This window comes from Polypterus senegalus, chromosome 4 (assembly GCF_016835505.1).
Source record: "Polypterus senegalus isolate Bchr_013 chromosome 4, ASM1683550v1, whole genome shotgun sequence".
NCBI lineage: Eukaryota > Metazoa > Chordata > Cladistia > Polypteriformes > Polypteridae > Polypterus > Polypterus senegalus.
Genome location: NC_053157.1, coordinates 186,463,479 through 186,480,762, shown reverse-complemented (window position 1 = coordinate 186,480,762; position 17,284 = coordinate 186,463,479). Strand labels below are relative to the sequence as shown.

General features: G+C 35.0%; 1 protein-coding gene across 2 annotated transcripts in view; it reads right to left on the bottom strand.

The window, feature by feature from the left end:
• LOC120527867 (C-terminal binding protein 1) overlaps positions 1 to 15,116 on the bottom strand; it is a 443,475-nt gene extending 428,359 nt beyond the window's left edge. Inside the window, exon 1 of one of the 2 annotated variants that reach the window (XM_039751777.1) lies at positions 15,101 to 15,116. The gene's annotated coding sequence lies outside the window, so the exon portion shown is untranslated. Of the gene's footprint in view, positions 1 to 14,550; positions 14,570 to 15,100 lie in introns of those variants that run through there. The other variant, XM_039751778.1, reaches the window with a different exon arrangement.
• Positions 15,117 to 17,284: the final 2,168 nt, after the last annotated feature.

The window sequence follows — 17,284 nt, the reverse complement described above, 5'->3', positions numbered from 1 at the left end:
GTCACCCTGTATAAGAATAAAAGTTGTTCATTTTTGAGTACAGTAGACCCCCAAAGTCACGGTTCAGAGTTCGCGGCCTCAGTCATTCGCGGATTTTTCCTTACAACCTAACTAATAATTGTTAGAGGAAACTGCAAATATCCTCCGCAATTTTTATGGCTTTTTTTGTGGCAATACTGTACTGTAGAGAGAACAGGAAGCAGCTGTAGAGAAAATTGGGATGGTGAAAGTAGGCAATAGAATTTGAAACTGCAACTCCCAGCAATCCTTGCAGTGGCTCTGAATGGATTTCTGTTGAGGATACTGGTCAAAGGATGTCAGCGCGGCTTTTAAAAAGGGGGCCGTTGACCAAAAACAAAACAAAAAAAGTTTTTGTAATTTGTGTTTCAAGTTCCTGTCTGCCTTCTGTTGGGTTACCTGTACTTATTCATTTTGTCCTGGATCGTTTAGTGCGTCTGGATTGTCTGCCGTCTGCCTATGTACATGAGGACTGAACCCGTCCACCTGTCTTCACCATTTTAGCAACTACCGGTAGGACTATCTGTACATTCCCATTCAACGTGCGTATCTCTGGACCATCTATTTTCATCATTACATTTCATCCATTGACATTTTTCATGATTTACTGTGTTTGTTTTGTTTGTGCTTTGTTGTATTTAATGTGTAATCGCCGTAAGGGAAACAGGGGTGGTATCGTTGTTTTCTTATTTCATTTGTTTTCATTACATTCTTTATTTGCTGTTTGACTACCAGTTTGCTTTGGTTTTGTGGTCAAGCCTGGGTGTGTCCTTGGAATCTTCACCATAAAAATAAATAAATCACCGTCTTCTCGATTGTGGCTTCTCGCACGACGCTACGCTTACTTAAAAGCCTGAGCAGCACATGTCCTTTTTGGCTGATTGCTTTGTTTCTCTCTCCTCCCCCACACATTCTCTGCTCCTGTTGGGGGAAGGGGGGGGGGTTTGGGGTTGGGGTGTGTGTGTGTGTGTGCTCCCCTATGATGTTTATCTATTGTTTAATCGATAACTAACTGCATGAGACATGTTTGTTTGAAGTGTTTGAATGAAGTTCAAACTGCACTAAGACTAGCCTGCAAGCATCTGTGCTTAACTCTTTCTGCTTGCATGCAGCCAGTTTAAGTGCAGTTGGCTCAGTGATTTACATCCATGGCGTCAGTTGCACTTTGTACATATTGTTGCAGTAGTTTTTTAAATAGTTTTTACAGTTCATTATCAGTGTGTAAAATGATCAGTGCTGAAGTAATTGTGATGTTCTTTGCATGAAAAAAATGTGTTCCATTACAATTTCACTTTGTCTTTAATTGTGACGTTTACTCAAAGTGTAGCAAAAAAGTATTTGGTGTCCAGGGATGCATTAATCCCCAAGTATATGGTAGTTTAAAGGTTAAAGCCCCAAGATGCCGTCGAAACGAGCTGCACCGTCTAAAGCTTCTGGCAATGAAAACGTGCTTGCATGAATTACAGTACAAATAGCGGTAACATTGGCACAATATTTTACATTCTTGTACTGCGGGAGACATAGCAGCACAGTATACAGGTTTACCTTTACATTCTTTATTTTTAGGTAATTTATTAAACTGAGTATGCAATTAAATTAAAGTGTTTTGGGGGCATATTTAGGGTTTAAACTATAAAAATTTACCTTTTTTTTAACCACATCCAAAAAGTGTTTTTCACAATTCGCAGGTGCTCAAGGAACAATAACCCCCACGAATTTTGGGGGTGTACTGTACCTAAATTATGTGCAATAAGGTGAAAATTGCTTTCGGTATAAGGGTTAATGGATGTTAAATTATGTGGCATTTTATTCTGCATTGACAAGCAATTCTACATAGTAAATGTACAACACCATCTAGGTGTGAATTTGTTAGAATACACTGCTCCTGATACATAATGCTTTTATAATAAAAATTGGAGGTTTGATTGTATGAGGCTACATATGTTTTGAACATTTATAATACAGTATACTGTATTCAATTCAACTTGCTGTTACTATACTTTTAAGTACAATGAAAAGTATTTATCTTAGTTTGATCTGAACTATGTGTTTAACTGCCCATTTAGAATCTTTTTGGATATTTTTCTCCAACCTATATTAGCAGCTTGGGTTCTGAGTGTTTGGATTATTGGATCATTATAATTTTTGGACCAGCACTTTTTGAAATTCTTGGGTCATGCACTCGAAGTCTCTGGTAGGAGGGCCTTAGCACAAGTAATTATAAGACATATACAGCATGTAGCAGGTGGGGCAGCCAGTAATTAGAGGATTGGGGTGATAACTTGTGGCACAGCTTATGCATTCTTCACGGTTTAATTAGAAGCCTCAAGTCTCTCCAGTAAGCCTGCATGCTTACTTTCTGTGCTCACTTTGGATTTCATGTAGTTTCAGATCTGCATCCGGTTCTGGATTAAGGTTTCTATTAGGTAGTTGTGCTTAATTTTCTATTGCTGTGCAAGTTTATGATTTAGATGATTGCTTATTTGTCTTTTTGTCTTTTTAAGATGTGTCCCCCTTGAGTCTTAAAATGTTCGGTGATTCTGTGAGTATTTTTCATTATTTTAGCTTCCTTAGTCATGTCTCTTTGTTTTCCATCTGATCTCATCTTAGGCTTAACAGGAGATTTTGTATTAACTGTACTTAATTAATGTTACAAATTTCTTTCCATTTTACTTGTAAGCTTATCTCACTTTCTGATTTTTTAATTAAATGTAGATAATTTCAGCAAGGTGTGTGATTGCTCTCAATTGAAGTTAAGGATTTTTTGGCAATTTAGATGTACTCGGATGCCTGTTTAGGTATAGTCTAACTAAATTCCACATTTTAGATATTCCAACAACAGATATAAATTAAAAAACAGAATTATAGAAACAACCATATCAAATTATAACTTCGTAAATACAAGATAAATAAATATGCAACACATATCAGGTAAAATGATACCAATCAGGCAATACATATCACTGGACTACAGAATGGTCAGTAACACTGAATCAGTAGTGATAATGTAGTTGCTCACCTAATAGAGTCTTGTCTTAAGTAAAGAGTTACATGACCCGCAGATAAAAACTATATCTTATATGGTTATCATTCCTTACAAACAACATAGTTGTATAGTGACCAGTGCCGCTGTTTCATAAATCAAATCTAGATTTGACTTACACAGCCAGGCACTGTCTAACTAGACACTGAATATTCTATCAGTATCCATGTGGACCTTCCAGAACAGTACCATGGTTTTCCTTCCACAGAGACTTGTGTGTTTTTAGTTACTTCAGCCTATCTGTGCGTGAGTGGGCCTTGATGCAGACTTGCACCCTCTGCATTGTTCATTTTTGACTATTGGGACAGGCTACAAACCTCTTCAATGATTCTAAAATGGATTAGGCAGGCTTACAAATGCTAACTTTCCTCATTATCATTTCCTCAGACTAAGGCTCTTGTCCTTCCACTAAGAATAGTGTAATGGAGAGCAAATATTAAAATTCTTAATTGGACATCTTGTGGTTTACTGACCAGATGCCTGAAGTGGCTATACAGTAATCATAAAACAGTTTCATTTTTAAAACTACACAACAATAACTAAGTAATTTAATAATCTGTCCACTGCAAAATAGCATACCTATATAACAAGACTCATTCTTAAAACTGACTGCAACCCGTGTGCCACAGATTAAATGAACTTTGCTAAAGATATTGCACAAGTAAAATGAAGATTTGTAAGAAGTATCAACAAACTATTACAAAAATGATACAGCAACCCACAAAAAAGACTTACAAAAACATGGATTGACTCTGTTCTACACAGATAAAAGCCTGATGAAAGAAGCTACTGGCATCTAGAAACTCACTGGGACCTGTGCTAATCAGTTTGTTTACTAATTTATATTAACAGCTCAGATTCAGAAATAGTGGATTAAACTCAGAAAATTTACAGATAATGCCAAACTACAGAGTTAGCAAACACTGAAGTGACATCAAAAACAATTCAGATAACCTGGATAATCTTCAGCACTGTGCAAATTCTTTGCAGGGATCCACATACGCATTCAGGAGCAGCAGCCCACTATAGCGGTTTTGCCCGAGATAAAGAATTCTTGTTAACCCCACTGCCTGATTAAATTTCTATGGGAAACACTACTTGCAAAATGCAATTTAATGTACAATAGTCCTATGCAAAATGGAGAACGTCTTTAAAAATATAGGATGGATGATAATGACCTACATGAAACAAACTCTGAAAAGGACACAAGGATATTACATTGTAACATTTTTATCCTCAACTTGATTTGCAAAAAGATACTGAAACTTGCTACTAAAATACCACTTTCTGCCTTTAAGTTAGCTGAACACAAATCAAGGTGAGACTGCCTTTGAAATATTGTGTGCAGTTGGAATCTCCCAATTACATACCCTTAGCAACACACTGGGACCAATGCAAAGAAGAGTAAATGACAAGTTCTTCTATGACAGACCAAGAAAAACAAACCTATTTCATATCAGTCTAAGAAGATTAAACTGGAAATTTAATCTAGGTGTTCAAATTTCTTAAAATAATAATATTAATCAAGCAGAATTATTTCAAGTAAATATTATAATATCAACTAAAACATACCAGTAGAAATTAGGAAATGCACAGAACATGGAAATCAGGAAGAGTTTCTTTCCCGACACAAAGGGTTGGAACATTTGACACAAATGATAAATGATAAAATTTCAGCTGTTACCAAATATGGTTGACTATACAAATTTATTTTAAATCTCAATCTAAGCAATCATAGCTATGACAAGATATAAAAAAATAACTACCCAAGACTCTAGTTGTTAAGTCCTGGTTTGTTCTATAACAAGAAAATTAAAACTGGTTTATGAAGAAATGTAACACAAATGTTAAAAAATAACTTTTTCTAAAGGAAAAAAAATCATCTAGCTTATGGAAAAAGCTACACAATAATGTGACTAAAAGTTGACATTATAGGAACATTTGAATTTAGACATTTGGTTAGAAAAACAAAGAAATATAATTATAACTGAGTAATTAAACATCATATAAATGTAAAATATTTCTAATATCTCTTAACAATACATGGGTATTGCATTTCTAAAAAGGGACAAATGTGTATTTCAAAAACAAAAATATTTGACTCATTTTCAGCAGTTATATTTATTCTGCTAACCATGTATTCTTTTCAAATGCATTTTCATTACTTTTTTCCCCCAACTTAATTAGACTAAACATATTTTATGAATTTTAAGTGCCAACTAACATTGGTTTATATTTATTAATGTTGTGATGCATGTTTTTAGTTCAATAATTAGGTTAAAGCTATTTAGATAGACACACACTTAAAAGTTAAATTTAAGTTAAATGACATTAAAAATAAAACACATTCCTTTTTTCTAAGTGCTTTTGTGAGGAGAAAAAGATTTTTGTAATTAACCAGACATGTTGCTATTGGAATCAACTCAGCCATCACGATAAATGGAATAGGTAGAGCAAGTGGCAAGAATCTGAGGAAAATAACAGCTTTAAAATTAATCTAAAAAATTTTGTTGATATATTATGTTACAGTAAACTACAGACAAAGTACTGCACAATGCTAAAATTCAAAATGAAATACCATAGACTCAACTGAATATTTGTTTTTATATTTAACATGAATGTGTTAATGCCTGCAATTCTACCAGCAGACTGTTATACAGTACTGCACATAAATAGCAAAAAGTGGTTTAGGTGCATTCTGCTAAAATTATCTCTGTAATAACCAAGTATTTCTTCATCTATAAACTAAAGGAATTGTGTTCCAACAATAACCTGGTAGTCAGCATTTTTGAAACTAAAGAACTAATCATTGGTTTTAGAAGGCAGGGTAAAGATCTTGCCCTATTATACATTAATGGGGACAGAGAGAAGAAAGTGTCCAGTTTTAAATTTCTGGGCACTCATTTTTGCACAGCTGGAAAGAAGAGAAGTGATTTTGCAAAGCAGCTATGTTACTCAAATGCTTTACCTTTTCTTGTTTTAATTACGTAGTTTCCCTGCACCCTTGTTAAATGGTACAAGTTGTTAACTGACTTGGACAATTTTGCAAACAGTTAAAAGGTTTGTTATATACCAAATTTAAATATACAATCAAGAAAGTCAATTTTGTAACAAAACATTTTCAACCCAGTCTAATCCAATTCAAGGCTGCTGGGGGGCTGGAGACTTCCCTGGCAACACTGGGTGCAAAGCAGGAACCAACCTAGGAAGTGACTCCAGAGAATTACTGGGAATATTTCCACCTACATTTACACACGGCCAATACAGAATTGCAAGCAACTCAATTTATGAGAAGAAACCAGAGTAACTGAACGCATATCCACACAGAAAATGCAAACTCCACACAGACAGTGACTAGGTTTAGCATTATAATCAAGAATGCTGAATCTATAAGAAAGCACCTCTAACAATTATGTCAACCACCAAAAAGACAAGAGACCAACAGAGTTAAATACAGAAGACGCATGACAAAATGATGTTGTCAGATGATTGTCTTTTTATACTGAGATGCTAACTCATAAGACTTTTTTATGACTCAAAAACTCCAGCCAAAAACTTTTTTTAGAGGGGGCAATTTACATGATATTATGCAGAACAAACAGCAATTTAGATAATTAAAATGGCACAATATAATACAGCATTTAATAAAGTATTCGTAATTCAGATCCTTTTTGAGTATCAATCAACTTCAAGCAAATAATCAAGTGAATTCTCTTCAGCTTGAAAACTCAATGTAAAAGTAACAAGAATAGGAAGCAATCTTAGGAAGTAATTTTCAAGAGTAGAATAGGAATCATAACAAAAACAGCACTGCTCAAAGAAAAGAAAAAAAACTAACAAATAAGAAAAGGAGACGATGCCTGAAGGGTTACATTTTTTAAAATATTAATAGCAGATGATATGTGGCTGTCTGATCTCAGCTTTCATTGAAATCTGTGTTCTGGCTTAAACACTGCTTAAGCAAAAAGACTGAGATAAGAGTGAGCGCACAGGTTATATTTCAACTGGATAGAGCACATATTAACACAATTGTAAGTCATTTATCCTCTGACAAGCTGTTCAGGACAACTTCCCAACAAGAGATGTCAATTATAAACTAAATCTCCATTTAATGATGTACAACACATCAGTCCATTGATATGCTTTTTTTTTGTTTTAAAGGACATGGACATGTTTTTACTTTTGTCAAATAAAATAATTAGAAAATCATTACAACATGTTGCCAAAAATTAGTAAAATTCAAAGCATACTAGTACTTTCATGGAAAATCTACAATACAATAAACAAAACACAAATTTACTTGTAGAAAACACAACTGCTGTACTAAAAGGCAGTTATTATGGTTCTTTATCTTGCTGGAATCATCACTGGCTATTACAACCCTGAATTGGATTAAGGAGGGTTCAGAAATCTCTTACTAGTCACAAAATCAGGTAAAATCTGCATACAAGTTGTCACAGTAACATGAAGTACACATGACACTTAAAATATTAATGGGTTTATAATGCACCAATGAATTTACTGATGGTATATGTATCATTAAAGACATAATAAAGTCCATTAGTACTTTACCTGTTTATGTTTTTGAACAATAATCTGACTGCTTCATTACAGTTTACCAAGAAGCAAACTCCCAATGGTTCTTATGCATACTTAATTGTTTGTTCTGACTATAGTTTTTCCATTAATAGTGTCAGACTGAAGTACCTTGTTAGCCAGGTATCTCAGATGAATCTTGCTTTTCATTGTAAAATGTTACCAATCCAGCTGTTAACTCCCTAACCTTATCTATGTGCTGCTATATGTATATCATATCAGGGGTGCGGAAATCCAACGCCCGACTTGTCCGACATGGGTAAATTGACCGTTGGACAAGCGTGTTTTCTGGTTTCAGTTGTCCGGGGACAAGTGCAATTTTTATGGAGAAAAAAAGGATTACATGTGCAGTGCAGGGCACATTTTTACCACTACTTTCAAATTATAAACATTTGGGTACGTACTTTGTGCGGAAACAGTTTACTTAGGCATGTTCTTCATGTCTCAAATTGGTATTCAATATTGTTAACAAAATGATGGTTGATTTTTCAAAGGGGAAGCACTCTTGTGGTCTTACATAAGTATTTTACCCTACTATTTACACGCTTGAAGATGCGGTCATTTTTTTCATGCCGACATTACGATGTAATTTGATGATTTTTCATTATAATCGATAACTTTTATATATTAAAATTTAATTTTTTCTATATAAAAATGCGGTCATTTCACCTACAATGCAATTGTTTTCGCCACATAAAGCTTATTATCAGGTTGTGATATATTGAGGAGTTAAGAAATTTATTGCGTGACATCAATTTTGATGAGCTGTCTATAGATCGCTTTTGATTAGATAATTTTTCACATAAAACAAGTTGGTTTCACGCTGTCAGTTTTTTAAAAATAAAGAAAACATTCTAACGGTTTCGAAAAGTTATGAAATATCAATAAAAATCTTCACATAGACGCGATTATTTTTTTTCCCGACAACATCGGTAATATATTTACTTCTTTGGAAATGTAACCTCTTGCTGAATTTCGAATACGTCATTAGGAATTACCTGGGTAACCCATAATGCACTGCGGTAAGCAAGTTGTTCTCACTATATGCGTGTTGTTGAAACTGAAGTAAGTAGCATCGCAGATGAGAAATTGATCATTTCTTGATTAAAACTGGCACAACAGGCCTTGAAAAACCTAGGAAAGCGTAGTAAGGCCACTGAAAAAAATACGGACACAGTGAAGACAAAAAAATGCAAATGTCGAGATTAAAGTCGACATGTTGACTTTATTCTCGTAGTTTATTTTGTCAGTTGAATGTCGCAAACTAAACTTCATTTTAAAATGAATGTTTCATTTACTAGATTTTCTCAAACCCCGTCATAAATTAATGTAGCACATTAAATGCTTTATATTAGGTGTTCCACGACCCAGTTTTTAATCTCTGCCGCTTCCTAAACTGACTTTCTCTTGCAGTGAGAGGCGCCTGCAGCAATCGCCGCACATTGACTTCATGATATTCCTGCTCAATGAACATTCAGAATACTAAGATAAATACTTGATATCTTTTTCACGATGAAATGCATTAAAGCATGTATTAGACATGGGTGGCGGGGGGCACGGTGGCGTGGCTGTAGTGCTGCTCCCTTGCATTATGGGGTTCTCAGGTCTACGTTCAGTGTAGAGAGGTTTACGGCAGATGTGACGAGGCTCCAAAAAACTGAATACTGTATCTGAATGGGTATCGCACAGGTTTAACTGAAATATTGTGTAAATGTTGGGTTCGTGATCTGGAGGTCGGAGATACGAACGAAGAATTCCATGGATGTTTTTCTGAGCAGGCTTTCTTTATTGCCTGTTTGCTGTGTCTACCGTACGTACTAAACCCCCAGTTCGTAACCTTTGTCTTTCTCCATATAACCAATCACCACACGATAAACGTCTTTGTGAAATTAAAACAAGTTATAAACCTAGACCCCAGTTTTCAGAACTTTAAAAAAAATTTTCGTTATACGTGTTTAATTATGCCATCCATTCAGAGGTCTAAGCTTATAACTAGTTTTAATTTCACAAATACGTTTATCGTGTGGTGATTGGTTATATGGAGAAAGACAAAGGTTACGAACTGGGGGTTTAGTACGTCAGATAGAGACATGAGTCTAAAAGTAAGAAAAAAGTTGGTTCAATTGAAAAAGCGTTTTCCAAAGCTGAACGCTCGAAATGTTGAGCGTTATGCTAGGCTGTTCAATACTGCTTCTTTAGAAGAGTTTGACCCACGACCAGCTGTGGAATTCTGGCTGGCAACAGGCACATCACTCATAAAAATCCTGAAAAGTCATAAGCATTCACTTCTGCAGAACCATCAGTCCAGGAACCATGCAGTTCAGCTCAAGCAGAAATGAACAGCATTCAGCCCATGCTGTCTGAGATAGTAAAGATTCTTGGGGGAGAAGATGTTGCAAGACAAAAGCTGAAGATCATGGCAGAAAATGAATCAGGACAGTGTTCTGTTATGTAACTGTAATATATGAAAAAATAACTAGTGTAGCTATAATGAAGGCATTGTTTATTAGCCAGTTAAAATAAGGGAATCTTTTATATAATGTTCTAGAGCAAGGTGGCAAAATACTACTCCCTGAAAGAACTTTTTTCAGTTTTAAAATGGAAGGCAGTTTTGGTATCAATAAAAGAGATCAGAAAAAATAAACTATTTTTCACTTTTGTTATTTGCTTATGTGCAAGTGAATTTAATTGGTGGACAAGTGGATTTTCTAAGTTTACTTGTCCGTGGACAAGTAGAAACAAATTTGATTTCCACACCCCTGCATATAAACTAGGCTATACCTCTTAAGTATTATCATAGCTATGGGAAAGAGCCCAGAACCTGAAAGCATGTCTCTAAAATCACATTAGAATTGCCAAACCAGTACTTTGAGAATGTTTGGCTGCAGTCATTACACTTAAATTGGGCACAACCAGTTATTAAGTATAAGAAGTCAAACATTCCCACATTATGCTATGTGCTAGATAACAAACTATTTAATAAATGACTTATGTTTATACAAGCATATACATATAAATATTAACTCAGGTGCACTTAATCTAATGTTACATTTTGACATCAGACCTGAAACTATTTAATATTAAAAACTAGAAATAAATTAGGTATTCAGGAAGACAGCAAATACTTTTTCAATATATGACAATATATTAAATGAAGACAAAATGTCACCTCCCAAACCTAACAGGTTTAAAAATATAATAGCAAAACATACACACTATAAAACTTTTAGTTAAATTTGAAGACTACATTCCTGAAAGTCAGGACTCAACAGAAATTTGTTTGTGGATTCTGGATCCAGTGAGTAAGCATTTACGATACTATTCTTCTCTGCTCCTAAATGCCTATGTGAAAGTGAACTGTTGAGTGTCACTGAAACAATTTTTTTTAAATAGGCTAAATACAACATATTAATTAAGACGATCTTTAACAAACCAACTGTTGATTTGTGTCATACAATGCCAGTACAGTACATCATTTCATTTACAACTCATATTTGAAAAATGAAAGTTTAATTGAACCATCCTTTTAATAAATATGTATATGCATATATGAACACAAATATTCTTAATTAAAATATTTTTCACATAATCGATCATTTTGTAATTTGCTTTTTTTATTTTCATAAAGTCTGGGGGTGGGAGTTATTGTCAACAGTCTGCCCATATTCACTAGTTTACTTTGTATGTTCTGAACCCAAGATGCTGTAGCATATCCTGACAACACTGAGAAACACAGACACGCACATACACTGCTCAATGTTTGTGTAATGTTTGCTTGATAGATGCACCGAATCGCTATATCAAATACGTTCCTTGAATAAACTTGGGTCAGCGAGGCAATGACAATACTGCGTCAAGCAATCAAGTTGTGTGATGCAAAACATACAAACTATAAACCTTCTAACTAAAGACTTAAAACATTTTTAATTTATAAACCAACTTAAATGATAAGTACCATAACAGGCAATTTTACCAAGCACATAAAAATACCATTCAAAGCAACACATGATCATTTACCCATAAAATTAAATCAATGGTAATCATGAATATAGGATCATCCTGTAACTCCACATATAATCTATGACTTAGGACATTCTCCACACATGAAGACTGAACTCAGTTCACTTGTGGGCAAATTCAAATTTTGATCTCAGGTGAATTCGCTATGCTATAATTGCTAAGAAAATTCAAGGAAAACCTTAATGGTGCTATGTGCATTAACCAACTGTAAAACAATGTCCTTTTCTTTTCTACAAGAAAGATTTAAGAGGAAAATGCATAAGTAGCACCTTTTCTTGTAATGTTATCTGACATACAATATATTGCCATTAAATATCAATGATTCATGAAGAATTCCTGCATTTTTTTCACATTTACAAAATACAGTACCATATTGTTCTGTTATAACGGTCACACTACTGCTGCAGCTAAAGAAGTGCATAGTATTTTTTCAAATAACCCACAAGATAGTCTCAATTCAATGTAAATAAAATGAATTGGAAAATGAACTATTTTGTTTGATATATTCAGGTTACGATTGATTAAAAAAGGAATAATTGTAAACAGACAAGAATGGGTGTTTAAGAAAGACAGAACATCACAGGATTTTTTTTTTTGGAAAATAGTGTCAACTATTTCTTTATTTAAACATGGAAAACAACCCATTCGTTGTCTCTTACAACCTTGAAGCTGTTGTCATCCTTTTAGGGGGTTTATAATAATATACCCTGGACATATTTTATACCGAAAATGATTTCTTGGCAATGCATAAATAAAAGAAGACACATTTTGACCAAAAATAAATTTACTATTTATTTTCTAGGATACTACTGAATTTTCCTGACAAAGCAGCTTATCTTATATTGCCAGAAAGGAACTGCCTGGTGCAATTCCTCATCCCCACCTCTACCAAGTTCCTCTTTCAGCTGCAAGCAATCATTTATACTCTTAAACTGTGGTCTGGGGAACCTTAAGGTTCTACAAAACCTTATAGCATTTCAGTGTGCCATACTACCTTGGATTAGCTGTAAGTGCTAGAAAATTTGGCAACGATCAACAAGTAGGGTGAAATGGATGCAAACAGCTCAACCAAACAATAAAGCAGAGGTTTTGCTGTCGGTCAAGACCAAGAGTCTCTATTGTTTGATACATGCAGTGTTATATCTGCAACAGCACATTTAGCCATGTGTGTTAACTGAACGTATTAATATTACTACAGCTATTTTTAACCATTACAAGTAAACAACTCAACTTGCATTTCTTTCTTTTTTACTATAGTATTTCATGCGGATGTTTGCTAGTTTTTCACAAGGTTAGATTTTTAAAATGACTTTCTGCTGATCTGAGAGAAAAAATAATTATAATCATACCAAACAAAAACTGTGTCCTTGTGCAGTTCTTTAAAAATACAGACTGAAACATTAAGTTATGGTACCTTGTAGACATTCTACTGCTTTTCATAAAATTTATCTCCTCACTTCAGAAAACAAATACTATTTGGCAGTTAAAATAGAACAATCAAGGAAGAAAATTTTACTTTGGATACAAAGAATTGAAGACAACTTCTTTGATAACTTCAAAACGTAACTGACCAAATGAATGAGGTAGAAAAGGGAAATGAAGATAACAATGCTAACTAAAATGTATTGTGAGTAAACATCAACATAATGTATTTAGTTAAATTTGAAGAGTACATTCCTGAAAGTCAGGACTCAACAGAAATTTGTTTGTGGATTCTGGATCCAGTGAGTAAGCATTTACGATACTATTCTTCTCTGCTCCTAAATGCCTATGTGAAAGTGAACTGTTGAGTGTCACTGAAACATTTTTTTTTTTAAATAGGCTAAATACAACATATTAATTAAGACGATCTTTAACAAACCTCAAACCAACTGTTGATTTGTGTCATACAATGCCAGTACAGTACATCATTTCATTTACAACTCATATCTGAAAAATGAAAGTTTAATTAAACCCTCCTAACAAATATGTATATGCATATAGGAACACAAATTTTCTTAATTACAATATTTTTCACATAATCGATCATTTTGTAATTTGCTTTTTTTATTTTCATAAAGCAGATCTTTTCAAAATTCAGATTTTTTTTTTTTTTAAATATGGCTCCGGAGTCCCAAAAAGTTTAAGAAACACTGATCCAGATAATAGGTTCCCTGGCATAATTAACTCTCAAATGAAAACGAAGGCAAATACTTAATATATTCGATACCACGTCAGCAAATTTAAAAAGTCTGGGGGTGGGAGTTATTGTCAATAGTCTGCCCATATTCACTAATTTATGTTCTGAACCCAAGATGCTGTAGCATATCCTGACAACACTGAGACACTGTGACACACAGACCCGCGCAGACAGACACGCACATACACTGCTCAGTGTTTGTGTAATGTTTGCTTGATAGATGCACCTAAGCGCTATATCAAATACGCTCCTTGAATAAACTTGGGTCAGCGTGGCAATGACAATACTGCGTCAAGCAATCAAGTTGTGTGATGCCACCTGCCGCCATGCTCTCCGCTAACCATAGAAGCACAGGAGAGATCACAAAAATTCTCTCTTCAAAAGAGCAAGCGGCTTCCCACCTTATGTTTAAGTTCTGAACAAAAGGTAGAAGGACACTTAAAGAACACCAGCTTGATTCAATCACACATATTCATTTCTAACTTGTCATGTGTATGAAATGAATTGAAAGCTTACAGCTATATATATATATATATATATATATATATATATATATATATATATATATATATATATATATATGCACAAGGTATTTTAAAAACACAAAAGCGCGTTACCGCAATACGTTTGGGCACGGGACCTGAATATAAGGAGGTACAACTGCTGCGCAGGAAAAAATATTATTATACGCTACCTCTTGAATTCGGGTATCACAGCATCCAAAATAAACAGCAAATGACATCTGACGCGGCACCTCGTGTAACTGGGCAAAGATGCAGTTCGCGAGTTGTATCTACAAAACTGGAAGCCGACACACAATTAAACGAGTCTTAAATCTTTAAGTGGCGTAACCTTTAAAAGCATCTCATCTACTCCAAACCGATTTGCTTTGCCATTTACAAAAATAAACACAAATAAATACAATAAGCTAAGGACGCTACAATGCAGACTAGCGAAAGGAGGTGTAACCAAATGATAACGCAAAGCCGCCTCCTAGCATCATCCCTCCCTCCTATCCCAATCCACCGCTGCTGCTGCCGCCCCACCCCGAGCCCCAGCTGGCGCTCCTCCGGACAGGCTGCCACACCACACAGCTTTTTCTACCTGCTACTGCCGGCGCCGCGCCCGTGAGAAAGTAAATAATTGCTCGTTATTCATCACGTTTTTAACAAATCGAAATCACTATTACCCCATTCGCTATTTATTTAAAAAACAGAAATTAATCAGAGAAGTCAAATACAAACCTTGCATCTCCACCTTTCTCTTCGGGCTACAACAATATACCAAATGCTTGTGGAAAATATGCAACAGTAAGATGGGAGGAGAAACGACCAATCAGCGAGTAGAACGAAGATAAATGGCCAATAAGAAAAAAGCACATAAGTATAATATCCAATGAACTCCTACCTCATTTCGTAGTCAGCCAGACAATACTGCCGAAGGCGGGGTCAAGGATAGAAACAAAAAAAACACGCCAGCTGGGTGGGAATCAGAACGCGGCGGTGTAAGCGACAGGGAAGAGCGGAGGGGGTGTTCTGTTCAAAAATAACCTAACGACCGCGTCGAGTGCATAAAAACGTGAGGCATGTAGAGGACAACGACAAAACAGAGGAAGGGGATTCTTTGAATATATATTATATATATATATATATATATATATATATATATATATATATATATATATATATACATGACATGGTATATATTGCATTACATTAGAAACACCATTCACATCCTTTCTGACAGTTTAGATAGGTCATCAGCAATTAATTATCTATGATGAAAAATACATGTGCACTTCGACGGTGTTAAATGATTTTTCCTCCAAAGTAATACGTTTTGCTTTTTTCCGATACATAATTTGAATGTACAGTATTTAAAATACAGTATACTGAGTACTGCTGTTCTGCTTCAGATTACACATTTGGAAAATATACCATTGAAAGATTTTTAAAAAGCCTTAAATAGGATGAGGCGGATAGTAAGTAACGGCGCAGTACACGACCCTTCGGGGATGCGTGTCAATAAGAAAAACAGTACAACAACTAATATGTTTTTATACCGTATATTGGTTATTACTGGATAGCAACCACTTAGACATTTTTAAAAATATACGATAAACACCGTTATATTGCAAAATATATTTTCTTCTTTTGTGGATTTTACTGTGGATTTTAACGTGCACCCTTTTGTAAACAGTAAACAACACTTTCATTATGAGTGAGCGTGGGCGTTTGCGTGGGTGTGCTTTCAATCCTTCCAGGGTTGATTTACACCTTGCTTCTGATACTAGTAAAGTTGACTCTTTACCCTGCGAAACCAAATTCGACCAACCAGGTAAATGAATAAACCTTAGGATACAGCTCTTATGCTAGATTTTCAATCGGTGAAAAACTATTGTAGCATCCCGGCCGGGGTAATGCCTGGAAGAAAAGTAGCTCTAGAGTCCAGTGGGGAGGGCGCAGAGTAGATCTGCGCCATGGACTGCACTCGGAGATATGATTGAAACTTTAAGGAAGAAAAGGGGTAGTACTCCGAACAGAGGGGCTGGAAATGGAAGCGGGGATTTCTGGACAGTTGGGGGATAACGGGAAGGTGTGAGATATAAGGAGAAGGGACGAGCACAGGGGCAGGGTGGAGTCTTTCACGGCGTGTCTCAGGGCCATTACAATGAGGTTTATAGATACATGTAAATAGTTCTACTTCAGTTTCATTTGTTTTTGTTTTACATTCGTTTAAACGTATTAGACTGTTGCATATAAACTAAAGACACTTTTTTGTACGGCTGTTCTTCTTTTCGAACCTGTTACGCTGAGGTTGCTATAGTATTATTGAAAATTACACACTCGGAATAGTTATATGATCCTTTGAATTTTTTTTAATAACACATTCCAAAGACAGTTACTGTAATACATTTTTGTTCTCGCTGTGGAGATTTCTGCATTCACTGAAGTATTTGTTATGTCTGCATTGTGGCATTCATGCACTGAAACTCTTCATGAAGATTTGTCCAGCAAGGCTAAAAACATGTATTTTTAAATATTATAAATACCTTTTATTTGTCAGTGTTGCTTTTTGTTAGGACTTTGGATATTTCCTACGTATGTTAATTTCTTTTGTGAACTCAGTTTCCTCCCATGGTCAAAGACAGGTTGATAGGCAAACTTAATGTTGCCCATCAGTGCATGCTTGAGTGTGCCCTGTCACAGGCTGGATTTACATTTAGGACTGATTTCTGTCTTGCAGCCAAGATAGGCTCTAGTTACATGTGACCCTGTTGTGAAAAAGCAGATTAAAAATTGATGTATAGATACTTGTTTAGTTGACACTTTTATTGACTTACAAATCATAGTTACATACAGTATTTCTACAACTGGAGCACAAGCAAGCTAAGTGGTATGCATAGAGTAAAACTGATTATGTAGCTA